This window comes from Hemibagrus wyckioides, unplaced genomic scaffold, assembly GCF_019097595.1.
Source record: "Hemibagrus wyckioides isolate EC202008001 unplaced genomic scaffold, SWU_Hwy_1.0 Contig3, whole genome shotgun sequence".
Classification (NCBI taxonomy): Eukaryota; Metazoa; Chordata; class Actinopteri; order Siluriformes; family Bagridae; genus Hemibagrus; species Hemibagrus wyckioides.
The window spans coordinates 379,254-392,833 of NW_026690791.1; the positions used below are offsets into that span (position 1 = coordinate 379,254).

The 13,580-nt window shown below is 38.6% G+C and overlaps 2 non-coding genes across 2 annotated transcripts; both read left to right on the forward strand.

The window, feature by feature from the left end:
• Positions 1 to 305: 305 nt before the first annotated feature.
• Positions 306 to 377, forward strand: trnah-gug (transfer RNA histidin (anticodon GUG)). Its single transcript has one exon. It is a non-coding gene; the product is annotated as a tRNA-His (tRNA).
• A 510-nt stretch (positions 378 to 887) lies between these two features.
• On the forward strand, positions 888 to 959 carry trnae-uuc (transfer RNA glutamic acid (anticodon UUC)). The gene has a single exon. It is a non-coding gene; the product is annotated as a tRNA-Glu (tRNA).
• The last annotated feature ends 12,621 nt before the right edge of the window (positions 960 to 13,580 follow it).

Genomic DNA, 13,580 nt, shown 5'->3' on the forward strand with positions numbered 1-13,580 from the left:
AGCATGGACCTGATAGCAGTTCAGGTTTCAAATCAAATCTCTCTTTTTTAAAGAATGTCCTCTTTCTGATTATATATATACAGTTATACAAACCAAAAAATAGTCTATGTCAAATATGTACAGAAGAAACTGAATCTGAGTTTAGAGAATAACTAACTAACTAACTGACTAAATATAATCACAATCGTTTACATCAGCAAACAAAACATTAATATAAATTATGTATACACAGGCCAGAGGGGCGCCAGAACCCATATCACAACATGTAGCAGCTCCTTTTACCAGCCGGCCCAGGTGCATGGGATGCCGTGATCGTATAATGGTTAGTACTCTGCGTTGTGGCCGCAGCAACCCCGGTTCGAATCCGGGTCACGGCATTGGCTTTTCCACATCACCGTTGAACGCTAGGCATGGCTTTTGACCGCTGGCTGTTTGTCACTTGAAAAGCATAAACAGGTAGGACCCCGCTCCCCTTAAAGCTCACATGGGTCAGTGGCGCAATGGATAATGCGTCTGACTACGGCTCAGAAGATTCTAGGTTCGACTCCTGGCTGGCTCGGCTGCCTTTTAAGAGCCCAGAGGTGTGCCACAAACTCCAGCTGCCGAATTGCTGGCAGAGTAACACCTCCCACAATCCCTGAAATGCGGAGAGTCCTGTACTGGGAGGTACGCTGGTTTTCTGCATCAGGAACACCAGCTCACGCTCTGTCTAGCGGCTGATGTTCCGCTGGATTGCCAGCTTGAGTAGCTGGATGTTCGGTCAGCGCTGGCCGATTTTGTGCTCTGCAATGCAAGGTTCCCATACAAAGCTCTGGACGATACCGCGCTGGAGCTCAAACTGCTTGGTGGTCGAGTAAAATGCCGATCTCAACTCTCCCAGGGAGCCCTCCCATATGGTCTAGCGGTCAGGATTCCTGGTTTTCACCCAGGTGGCCCGGGTTTGACTCCCAGTATGGGAACGTGACTTTATTGGATTGCCCGCAGAGCTGGCAAGGAGTTCACCAAATCGCTCAGTTAATAACGGCCGGGAACGCTTCCTCAACGGAAACCAAAAACGATCACTGATTGCAGCCAGCAGCATGTTGGTGTTGTGTTCATTTCGATTCACAGCGCAAAACGTTACATAACTGATTTGTCATCACTTATTTATTTGTAGGCTCCCCCTAAGGCTCCCATGGGCCAGTGGTGCTACCTGAAGAACGATAGTCTGGGTCAGCCGGCCAATCACAGCTCACCCAGGAAATCTTTCTTGCCCAATCACATCGGCCCGTTACATCTTTCTTCCCCAATCCCTGCGCTGAAAAGATGGACAGACAATGATGGCCGCGGCCATAGCGAGCCAATCGAATCTCTCGCAATTTTATCGTTCTCCGCTAATCGCAACAATGGCCCGCCCACGGCAATCGATGGATCGTGCGCGCTAATGACGTGTCATTCAAGTCAAATGTATTCGCATAATTACAGTGTCATCCATCAATCTAACCTAACACTAGCCTACAATCTCCACAGAAGGTTGATCTGAAAAAGAGACCTCAGTCTGAGAATTCCTCCACATCTAAGAGTACATCCCCTACCCTGACTCCATCGCCATCCCCAACTCCTAAGCCTCTAATTGGTGAAACCCTGTCTTCTGCTTCTTCCCAACCATGTTCTAAAAGTAGTTGTGGCTCCAGCAGTGGCAGCATCACTGATGAAGGTCAGTGCAAATAAAGATGATCAGACTTTATGGTGTGTAGGAATGTACTCTCATTCACACTATTGCAGTTTACCAGTCTCTAACATACAAAAGCCAATATGGTTCTGGACCATGAACGTAGACAGGGTATTCAGAAATGAACACATCTATCTACAAAATACATAGACCACCCTGAGCAAATTGTGTCAAGACATAGAGCAGGGTAAAGGTATAAACCATATCTAAGGTTTTGAATGTTCCAAGGAGCACAGTGGGTTCTATCATTGTGGAAAAATGTTTGGAATCAACAGGATATCCAGCCAAACTCAGTAACCAGGTTAGAATGGCTTTGATCAGAGAGAAAACAAAAGCCCACTGACAACTTTAACAGCTTTAGAAGTCCTCTGCAGAAAAGGGAGAACTTGCTGGAAGTACAGCCATCTCAGAAGTTCTCCATCAGTAAGAGCTTTATGTTGGAATAGCTAAATGAAAACTGCTGCTGAATATAAGCACTGCTCAATATTTGGGCAATACCACTGTTATTGTGAAGCATGGTGTTGGCAGGAGTACTTCTCAGTGGCAGGAGGGGAAAGACGGGTCAGAATTAAGGGAAGGATGAATGCAGCCGAAATACAGAGAGGTTCTTAAAGAAAACTTGCTCCACAGTGGACACAGCCTCAGATTTTAAGACAAGGTTTAACCTTTCAGAACGACAACATGAATATATCCAAGATAACCCTGGAGTGGCTTTGGAACAACTTTCTAAATGTCCTTAAATGGCCCAACCAAATCCCAGACCACATAGGACTTCAGTGAAGCAACATGAAGATGGCAGTTACACCTGTAGCCTGTAGAGTCTTGTCAAAGTAGACTTAGAGCTGTACTCAGTAAATTGTGCACAAATCATATGTGATTTTTTCCTCTCTGTAAATTACCTGTATTGTTTTATTTACAGGTAGACATGGAGGCCTTTTTGACTCTGACTGATGGAGATCTGCAGGAGCTGGGGATTAAAACAGACGGGCCCAGACAACAGATTCTGGCAGCCATTTCTGAACTTAATGCTGGAAAGGAGTGTTTTTTAAAAACTGCTAGTCAGCTTTGTCTAATCTGGTCCCATGTTTATAGACGGTTCTGTTATATCATATGAATTTTATTATTTTACTATCCACAGTTTCCAGTCATCTTTTGGGAGTAGTGCAGCATCCTGCAGGTTATTCACATTTTGAGTATTAAACACAAGATATAATAGATATAAGATATAACTTAAACATTATATAGATTGTAAATTTTCACATTTTTTGCAGAATCTTTGTGTACTTATTGCCATTTCACTGTATCTGGAAGCTCTAATATACTTTATATTTATTTTCTTATACTCCAGTTTGGGCAAGACATCAGCTGCATTCCCTTAACAAAAGGTAACACTTTTGGCCAGATGAGGGACTGGAGAATGGTGCCAACTCACTTCAAGACTGATCGTACCCAAAGCAAATGAGAAGTCACAAAGGACCTCACACGTTATTCTGCATAAGGGACGGCATCTTAGAATAACGCATACAAGCATTGACATAGGGTCGCATATTGGATGTGTCTATTTTGCCATCCAATTTGTGGTGTTTAATGTATTGCTAAGTTTGGGCATGATGACAAATAACTGTCTCAGATGATATGATGTACACCGATCAGCCATAACATTAAAACCACTTGCCTAATACTGTGTAAGGCCCTATCGATACAAAAACAGCTCAGACCTTTCAAAGCTTGGAGTCTACAAGAGCTTTGAAGTATGCTGTGGTATCTGGCACCAGCAGTATCTACAAGCACAGGTAATAAATAAAATAAGAAGGAATATAACAAAAAATACTAAAATACCCCAATTTAAGGGTACAAAAATATAACAAAAAATATACAAAAATATAACCAAAAATATTAGACATTTGTAGTCTAAAATTTAGCTTTGCTCCAGAGACTTTCAGTGGGGTGTACTCATTTTTGCATCACCCTAATTTGAGTAAAACTGAAAATTTTGTTCTCTAAGTTATATTATTAACCTTACTTTCATGTTATAAAAGTTCAGATGTTATGATTAGTCCCGACTGACCTTTCTGACCTGCTTTCCTTTCTCGAATCTGCTAGAAACATGGACACATGGACACATGGAAACATGGTTCAAGATGTTTTTCAATTTAATATTTCAATAAAAAATCCACTTTTGAAACTCTCAAAGTTTAGTAGAGAAAACACAAAACAATGACTATGGAAATGCTTAAATGAAGTAGACTTTACTAGCAAAAAGTATTTCTTGCATAGAGAAAATTAAGTAATAAATACAAAGACTAGTCTTAATCTACATAATAATCTGATGCAAAAAGTTACCTTCATTGTTTAAATTAGATCAGGCTGGATATTTTTATCAGCGTACAAACAAACAGTACCATCTACATTTACAAGATTTATCAGACTCTCTTATCCAGAGCAACTCACATTTCCACAGCTGAGCAGTTAAGGGGTAAAGGGCTTTGCACAAGGGTCCAGCAGCAGCAGCTTGGATTAAATTGTTTAAATTGCAGTTTTATTTAAATAGCACACAAAGGTAATATTTCTAATCATGTCATTTCATATTTATGGCAAAAAAAATAAAAACAGCAAGCCCACTCAAATCCAGTTTAAAACAAATGAGACAAGTCTTTTAAGAGCAAATGATAACATAAAATAAGCTGTGTGAGCTGTGTCTGTGCTTATGGTATCTGTCTGTCCATCTCAGTCTGTCCATAATCTGAGGTGTTACAAACAGCAGAACTGATTACTGGAAGAGTTTAAGAGTGAACAGATATGTAGAGATTAATATGATTTTTTTCCAGAGGATGAAAGCTGATTTATAAGGTCATTCAGGTTCATGTACCATTGCATCTTGTTTTAATGCTGTTTAACTCTTTATATCTGACACTAAATACACCAACAAAACCATCCTGTGCCATTTCTGTTTTTTAAAGTGGTCAGTCTGGTATATCTCATGCCATAATCCAGAATGTTCCCCTTTACAACCCACGGTGACAAAGGTGTCACAAGCCCTTTAAATGTCCTGGGAAGTTCCTTTTATAGCTTTATCCTTGATTTTAACTCATGAAGTCTTAAAATAACACCTACTGAACATCCTGGTGGGTCATGTGATAGGTCATGTGATTTTGTGTTCCCACAACAACATTTCCCAGATGTCTGCATGCCAGGCAAATGTGATGGTACTAGCTCATTTTAAAAAGGTTCTTTCTTCTAGCTAAAAGGTAAGATTTGACCATTTAAGAATTCTAATGCTTACATAACATGTCCTTTATTACACTTAACCTGATGTGAACACATTTCTTGAACAATTTCATATAAAACAAATCAGTATATTATACAAATTCATATGTCACAACGGCCCTTTAACATTAAAATTGTCACAGAAAAACTGATGTGACATATATGACACATTAGTTGGCTTTTTTTTTTTAACTTTTAAGATTATAAACTGCTCATTTAATTTAGCTGATTCAGTGATATTTAGTTAATATTTTTACATTATTGTTACATTTATTATCAATTTATTATTATTTGTCATTATTATTTATTATAATAATTTATTAACACATTCATAATAATAATTTGTTAACAGGCATTGTGAAGGAGTACAACACATTCATGGGGTGGGGGGGGTCGACCTCCAAGATGCATGCGTCACAAGGTACAAGTACCACATGAGGTCACGGAGGTGGTTCCTCTACCTGTTCTGGCAAACCATAATGCTTGCCTATGTCAATGCATGGCTGATCTCCCGCCGTGACTGTAAACTACTTGGTGTCCACAAGCCACTGAAACAAAGGAGCTTCCAGGCTGAGGTTGCAACTAGCCTTATTCTCCTGCATTCCCAAAGGGGCCGCCTATCACTCAACACCAACTCCACCACCACCTCCCAAGAAAGTTCATGTTGGAGTTCCAGATGATGTTCATGTGGACCAGGTTGCACACGGGCCTGTGAAGTGTGGTCGTTGCAAATTCTGCAAAATCAATGCAACCACCACCCTCTGTGAGAAATGTGATGTGCGTCTTAGTTTCACTGAGGAAAGAAATTGCTTCAAATGTTTCCATTTGGCCTAGGTTATTGCCACATAAACAAATTTCATGGGGTTTCATGAGAAATGGGTCCGGCTGCTTAACGCCCATTGTGACATATATGTAACATCACAGATCCCTGACAGTAGGGGGTGGTATTTTGAAGAAAAAAAAGTTGAGAAATGTGTTATTTGGCATCTATTTAGTCTGTGTTATGTCCCCCATCATTTTCCTTGAAGGAGAAAGGGGTCTGGGTTCTTATGGGTTAAGGCACAGTGAACTCTATAATGTGTGCTTTAATTGCCTCTGTATTCCACAGTTTTACATTTCTACACAAACAAAAAGTTTAAGTCCACATTCTCAGATGCAAAATGTAAAATACTGCAAAATGTAAAATAATAGTTACCCACAAAAACAGGATCAAAATGTGGAGGCGAAAAGAAACTGCGCAAGATCTAAGCATGCTATCATATCTGTAAAACATGAGCCTGATGATGGACCTGCTGATTGCAGAAGCAAAATGAATTCTGAGGAGTATAGAAACATCAACTAAAGTTCAGGAAAAATGCCTCCAAACTAAAAACTTCAAAACTAAAAACTGGGAAATTCTTGTGAGAAAAAGTCAGTCACTTGATCTGAAACCTTAAGAAAAAAAGGGGGACTAGCAATAAATGCATGATATGGAGAAAATTGTGGACATGGCTGTAAATCATGAGCATCCCCTTCTAAATAATAAAACTGCTTGAAGCCCAAACTGGAGAAAGAAACAGAGTTCAATTTTAGTTTTTTATTTAATTTACTGTACTTTAATTTATTTATTTTGGAAAACACCTTAAAGACTACTGATATTATAAACTATTTCTTCTTAAAGAGTAACCTTGAGAGTTCAGAGTAACTGCATTATAAATGATGTGCTACAGTGGTGTGATTTGGTGTAAACTGTAAATCCACATTTTTAGTCCTCTACAATTTAGATTTTCAGATTTTTACCTCAAGATTTCAGACTTTTTATACACAACTGTGCTCTGGATGCTTAAATGTAAATGTGCAATTCCCCAAATGTTACAGATTTTTCTACATTTTGGAAACAAACTTTCCAAGACTATAAATATCTGAATTTTGTTGGATGTTATTAGTCATTTTTCACATTTTAGTAAACCAAAGTTTCTGAAGTTCTTTAAAAAGGATTTGTATATGAGTGAAAAGTTCATTTAGTGTTGTGTTGCTTTTTAAAGGAAAATTATATAGACATACTGATGACTAAAAATAATCAGAATGAGACGGTAATAGGAGCAAATGAAAACATTTATTAAACTATATAAACACTATACAACTATAAGTTTATTTACAACAATATTATTTGCAGCTACTATTTATACTAATTACTATTAGCAGTTATCTATATAGACAAGGATAGAGGGATACATTGATAAGGGACGTGAAGCTTCCACAAAATGTCCATCATCTTCTGGACACGCTGTCTGAGGAAAGGTCTCAGTTTGCTGGCTAAGGCTGCTGGGTCTTGGTAGAACTCCGGGGGCTGAGTAAACAGCACTTCAGCGAGATCTGTAAGCTGATCCTATAGACAAATTACATCATCACTGTCACAATCCAACATAGTGTCACTGAGTTTAGGATACAATACTGAGAATTTGTGGATCACAGCATCAGAAGATATTAGACACTTACAATAAGCACTTTAAAGTAGGTCCTTGCTGCAGGCTTCCACACGTCTACCTCCCACATGCTGATGAGCGCAAACAGGCGCTCCAAGAATCCTCCCTTAAGCTTTAGGAAAGAAAGACGACAAGCTCCATTAATATCATGTCATATCAGGGTTAACAACATGGAAAAATAAAATGAGATAAAATAAACCATGTTCTGAAACTACATTCAAGCATGGCTTTTAAATCTCCTGATAAGACTCTTACTGTCTCAGGTATTGAGCTGTTTGTAAAATAGCCGAATAGAAGCAGCTCGAAAAAGATGTCCAGGAAGTTGTAGTGGTAGACCTGCACAGAAGAGAAAAGTTACAAGAAGAAATTAGCTTTACATAATGGAGTCCTGTTTTCTATCACATCAAAATCTTTTCGATTTAAACATTTGTCATGTTACACAAGCATTTATAAGCTTACATAGGACCCGGAGAGCTCTGCTGCAATCCAGTCCTGATAAGAAGGAGTCTTCAGGAAACGAATCAGAGCCTCGTAGTCCAGCTGTACACGACCTGCATCCTGTTAAAACAAACAAACAAAATAATCACTTTGGCTTCAGTTTTTTTAACGTGGAAACTCATTTTAAACCCTAAAATGAAGCAGTATGTAAGCCTCAGCATGTCCAGTACTTTACTAAAGATACACAGATGATGTATGACATGGGCCAAATGTCCAACTACTGCATATCCCAGAGCCCTCTTCATTATGTACATTTTATTTTAATATTTATCCTAAGAATGTCCTTTTTTTAGCAGGCTGTGATTGTTATAAAATTAGCTTTTGATGCTTGTTATTTTAATTATTATTCCTTAATTACTCATATTACTCATGAATCTGAATATAAGACAGCACATAATATAAGCTAAAGCAGAGTGAACTTCCCCTGAGCAAAAACAGCAGCTAAACAAAGGTTTTACTCACAGCGAACGCCTCACGGAGAACATGCAGCTTCAGGCCGATATCAGTTACCCCTCTCTCTGTAAGATGGTCCCTAAGAAACAAAAGATTTACATGCTTAGTGTATTAAACATACATTACTCCTTTATACCATTAAACTGTGAAGAGAAGCGTACCAAGTAAAGGGCACCTCCATCTCCTCTTGGCTAAGGCTCTCCTCACTCTCCTGCAAGACACATTAGCAATAAATCATTAAAACTCACACAATAAATGTTACAGCCTCCCATTCAGGGGAATAGCAGCATCTGTAGATACACATCAGGTCTGAAACACAGAATTACCTCAGAGTCGTACTGTTCCTCTGAATCACTGTGGGGAGAGTCAACCTGCTCCTGCTCCCAGGTGGAGGTGTTCACCTGACCATCTTTAGCCACATGCAGGAACGTGCAGGACACCTTTTTAAAGGTTTGCTGTTGAATTAAAAAAAATATATAAAAACACTGCAGACCCATATGTGTACAAAATTCCAAGAGTTACTATCTACAATAAAGACTTCATGACATTGCAATAAATTTTCCACATAATCCTCAAGTGGCTCCATGATGGTTTCCACCCGGTTACAGGAAAGGAGCTCTGTAACCTTCCCATATTCAGCCTTAAGAGAACAATTTGAAGTGAACACAATTAGTCACTGCAACTAACAAAAGTTTTGTGACGCCACAACAGATAATCCCTCACCTGTATGACAGTGAAATGGTCCTCGATGGTGGTCTGATAAGGGAATCCCTGCAAATGACAATTAGCTGAAACTCAAGATCTACTTCTCAAAAGTGTTCATCTAATGATCATTAATATCAATTCTCTTCATCAGAGTAACAAAGATGGTGATTACCAGCTGGTCAAAGTAGCGCGTCTTGGGGGTTTTAAACCAGCAAATCCACTCTCAGGACCCCTTATCATCCAGAGGAAGTATCCCTTAATGTCCACTGCTTAGAAATAGAGAAACTAAACATTAGAACTTGTAAAGAAGGATGTGTGTGTGTTTGTATCTCAGCTGCAGCACTGTACAATACCCCAGACTGGGAGTTGGAGGAGTCTGCAGTGTTGTACTCAACATTACAGCAGGTGCTGTTCAGCTCACCAGCACTGAGGGGCTGTGAAAAGTAGAAGATGAGGATCATCAGTGTTTTTTATCATAGCAGTTTCACACTAACACTTTCAAACATTCTGTCACTTGTAAAATCCAGAGATCAGATTTAGTAAATAAATGACAGGTTTGGTTACCAGAACAACAGCTGAAGATGTGGAGTGAGTTTCTGTGGGTAGCTGCGGCAGGATTGGCTCAACAACCTTAAGACACAGACACACACACACACACACACACACACACACTTAGACAAAAGCAGCCTACACGTTTCAAATGTAGTTAAAATATTTTACTGACACATACCTGGAGGACTGAGGGAGTATCTGACGATTCTCCCAGCAAATCCACAGCTTCTCCAATAAATTAGTTTCATGTAAGTTTAATTACAACTAATATTTTCTGTTAAATGTAAAACATTAAAATGGCCAAATTTATAAGGTAGTAGAGAGAGAGAGAGACCTTGTAAATTTTTCTCTCCTTTCTTTCTAATGCTTAAAAGTTAATAAACCTGTGAGTTAGTTAGCTAGTTAATTTGTGAAGAAACAGACTAATTGTAGCATTAGTAGCTTGTGTAAATTCACTGTACATGTGACTGATTAAACTCTCTAAATCCTCAAGTCCAGGCATCCTGATGAACTCCATCTCCCCATCAGGATCCACACGCTGCCGTCTACTCAGAGGGGCTTCTTGATTGCCATCCTCTTCGTCCCACCTCCTCCTTATGCCCTGGCGTGGGACAGGAGTTATCATTGTGGCAGGAGCATAGTACATACCAGCCACAATGTTGTGGATGTCGATATTGAAATAAGGCTGGGGCAAAGGAACTGTTGAAGGCTGTGGACTCCCTGAAGGTGGTGGCCTCCTCAAAGGGGATGGGGTTTTATTTTAATAGCACTGTGCATGTTTTATACAGCAGGAAAGCCTCACTATCAAAACAAGAAGTATTTACACAAGTTATATTACTGTAATCTTCCTATAACACTGCATTAAAAACTATTTTATTTACATTTACAGTATTTACATTTTAGCTGCATTTATAGGTGTTATACAGGGCTCTTCCAGTATCACGGCTTCACTGTTAGTCACACTGTGCACTTATTTCAATGCTTAAAAATATCTTCCCCCAAAAAATGCAGATTAAAATACATTTCTATTACAGTCTATTACTTTAGCACTTTCTTACTCCAGTGGTTCACATCCCCTTTGAGTCCAATTGTATCTCCTCTCAAAAATTCGCCCTTTATCGTAAATTACACTACTCCTAACTATTTTATTCACGACAGCTAGAAACAAAACCTTGCTGAACAGAATTGAAACAAACAGCTTGATATTTTTGCCTAAGCTGCACTCTACATTGCCACACTAGCTCCATTTATTTGTACCGATTGGTTTTGTTCAGCTAGCTGCCTTTCCTCACAGCCCCTTTCTCTCTCCGCTTTAACAACTCGACAAACACGGACAATGAAAAATCCTTAAAATAATAAGTTACTTCATGTTATTGTAAGTATTTTAACTTATTCTATTCACTCCATCAAAAAAAAAAACTATAAACACTGAAAAACAATTACTTAGCTACATGCTAACTAGCCGTCTAGCTAATCTTTGCTAATACTCCTCGGCTTGATTTAGTAAACTTTAGCAAACGTTAAGTAAACATTGGGACTTTTATGAAAAGCTGATGTTAACATATCTGAAAACATCAACACTGTTTTCTTCTTCCCTGCTCGTTTCACTGGAGTCTGCCATTTTGTCCGCTAGCTTTAGCATACTGATCGTGTACGTAAAGCGATTAGCCGAATAAAGATTAGCCGAACAGAATTTCTCAAAACCATCTAATCATATAAAACGATATTCCTGATTGCGGTTTTTTGTAATAACGCGGTGTTTAAAAGACTTTATACTTAAGTGAAAAAGAGGAAACTCAGTAACTCACCGTTCCAGGGGTCGTACAGTCCGCTCCATCCGGGCTCGGGATCCACATCCGGGTGCTGAGGCTCGGCTCCTCCCCCGAAGTTCATCATCGCTGCGCTGTAGAGTCGGTGTAGGAGTCAAATCCAGTAGTGGAGTACAGAGAAATCCGAAACAGGGGTGTAGCAAAAATGCCAAAAGATAATCCAAATCTTGCGACCTTCAGAACCAGTATAAACCAACACTAACTAGTATAAACCAGCACTAACTAGTATAAACCAATATAAACCAGCACTAACTAGTATAAACCAGTATAAACCAGCACTAACTAGTATAAACCAGTATAAACCAGCACTAACTAGTATAAACCAGCACTAACTAGTAACAAGAGTCAATAATGAATAAATAATAATAATAATCATAATAATAAGCTGAAATGTCCGGGAAGCCCAGGGAGTGAAGCATAGCTGAAGTTTAAGGCAGCATGTAGCTGTACAGTTAGAATTCAAGCTGTAGGACCAGTTTAAAGACGATACGACCTTAAAAAAAAAAAAAAAAAAACTCCTGTATACGGCATCTACCGAAAACCTCCGAGAAAAACCGAACTGTACGGAAACCAGGAAGTGAAGTCCGTAAAAAATGCATTTACAAATTATATATTTTACATTTTATAATTTGCTCCTGCTGAACACACTCAGTGTCCTCAAGGTAGGATGATCTTTATCCTTTAATGCCACACTGTTTCTACAATAAATCATGTTAAAGTGACAGTGTTACAGTCTAATGTTATGTAGCACACAAGACACCTCATCTTGCCGTGAATTAGCCTAATGCTAGTTACCGTGCTAGCGAACCTGGCTACTGGTTTAAACTACACAATAAAATCATTAAGCTCGGTTTAAGAATTTATTTTATTTCCACAATGAAATATTTACCCCATTAGAAGTCCATTCTTAACAACCCCTTCTCCTGGTTTTAATAAAATAAATCGTGCTTAGCTTTGTGATTCAGCAGCTAGCGCGCTAACGGACTTTAGCCGATTTTTAGCGATTTCAATGACAGTGTAATATTTGGACTAATCATATCTACCGAGAGAACTTGTATATTTGTTGTAATTATTTAACACTTTATTGGTTATATTAATGTGAATATGATATTTCTCCTAATAATAGTTCACCTGCTAGTGAACATGCTGCTGCTTTAAATTACACACTAAAATCCTGAACCGAGTTGATGAGCTCGGGTAACGAGAATTTAGTTTATTTCCATAATATAATATGTACCCATTTAAAAGGTGTCTTTTCACACCCCTGAGCACTGGTTTTACACTAAATCATGACTAGACTAGTGATTTAGTCAGGTCTAAAGGACTTAGTTACAGATGTATGTTATCTACCTAGAGAACTTCGCTAATCATTTCATTTACACAGTTAGCATCATGCTAGTTATCGTGCTAGCGAACTCGGCTACTGGTTTAAATGACACAATAAAATCCTTAAGCTTGGTCAAGAATTAATTTTATTTCCAGAATGAAATATTTACCCTGTTAGTAGGTCACTTTTAACAACCCTGACTACTGGTTTTACACTAAATCATGATTAGCCTTGTGATCCGCTAGCTAGCGCGCTAGCGGACTTTAGCCGATTTTTACCGATTTAAATTACACTGTAATAGTTGGACTAATTATATATACATGTTTATTTGTTGTAATTTGTACACATTTTATCGGTAAATATAATATAAATATAATGTTTAGCCTAATGTTAGTTAAGCTGCTAGTGAACATGTTGTTGTTTTACATTACACACTAAAATCCTGAACGAGTTGATGAGCTTGACCAACGAGAATTTCATTTATTTCCACAATATAATACTCATCCCCATTAAAAAGTCACTTTTAACAACCCTGACTACTGGTTTTATACTAAATCATACTTAGACTACTGATTAATCAGCTCTCGCGCTAAAGGGCATGGTTACAGATGTACACCGATCAGCCATAACATTATGACCACCGACAGGTGAAGTGAATAAGACTGATGATCTCCTCATCATGGCACCTGTTAGTGTGTGGGATATATTAGACAGCAGGTGAACATTTTGTCCTCATAGTTGATGTGTTAAAAGCAGGAAAAATGGGAAAGTGT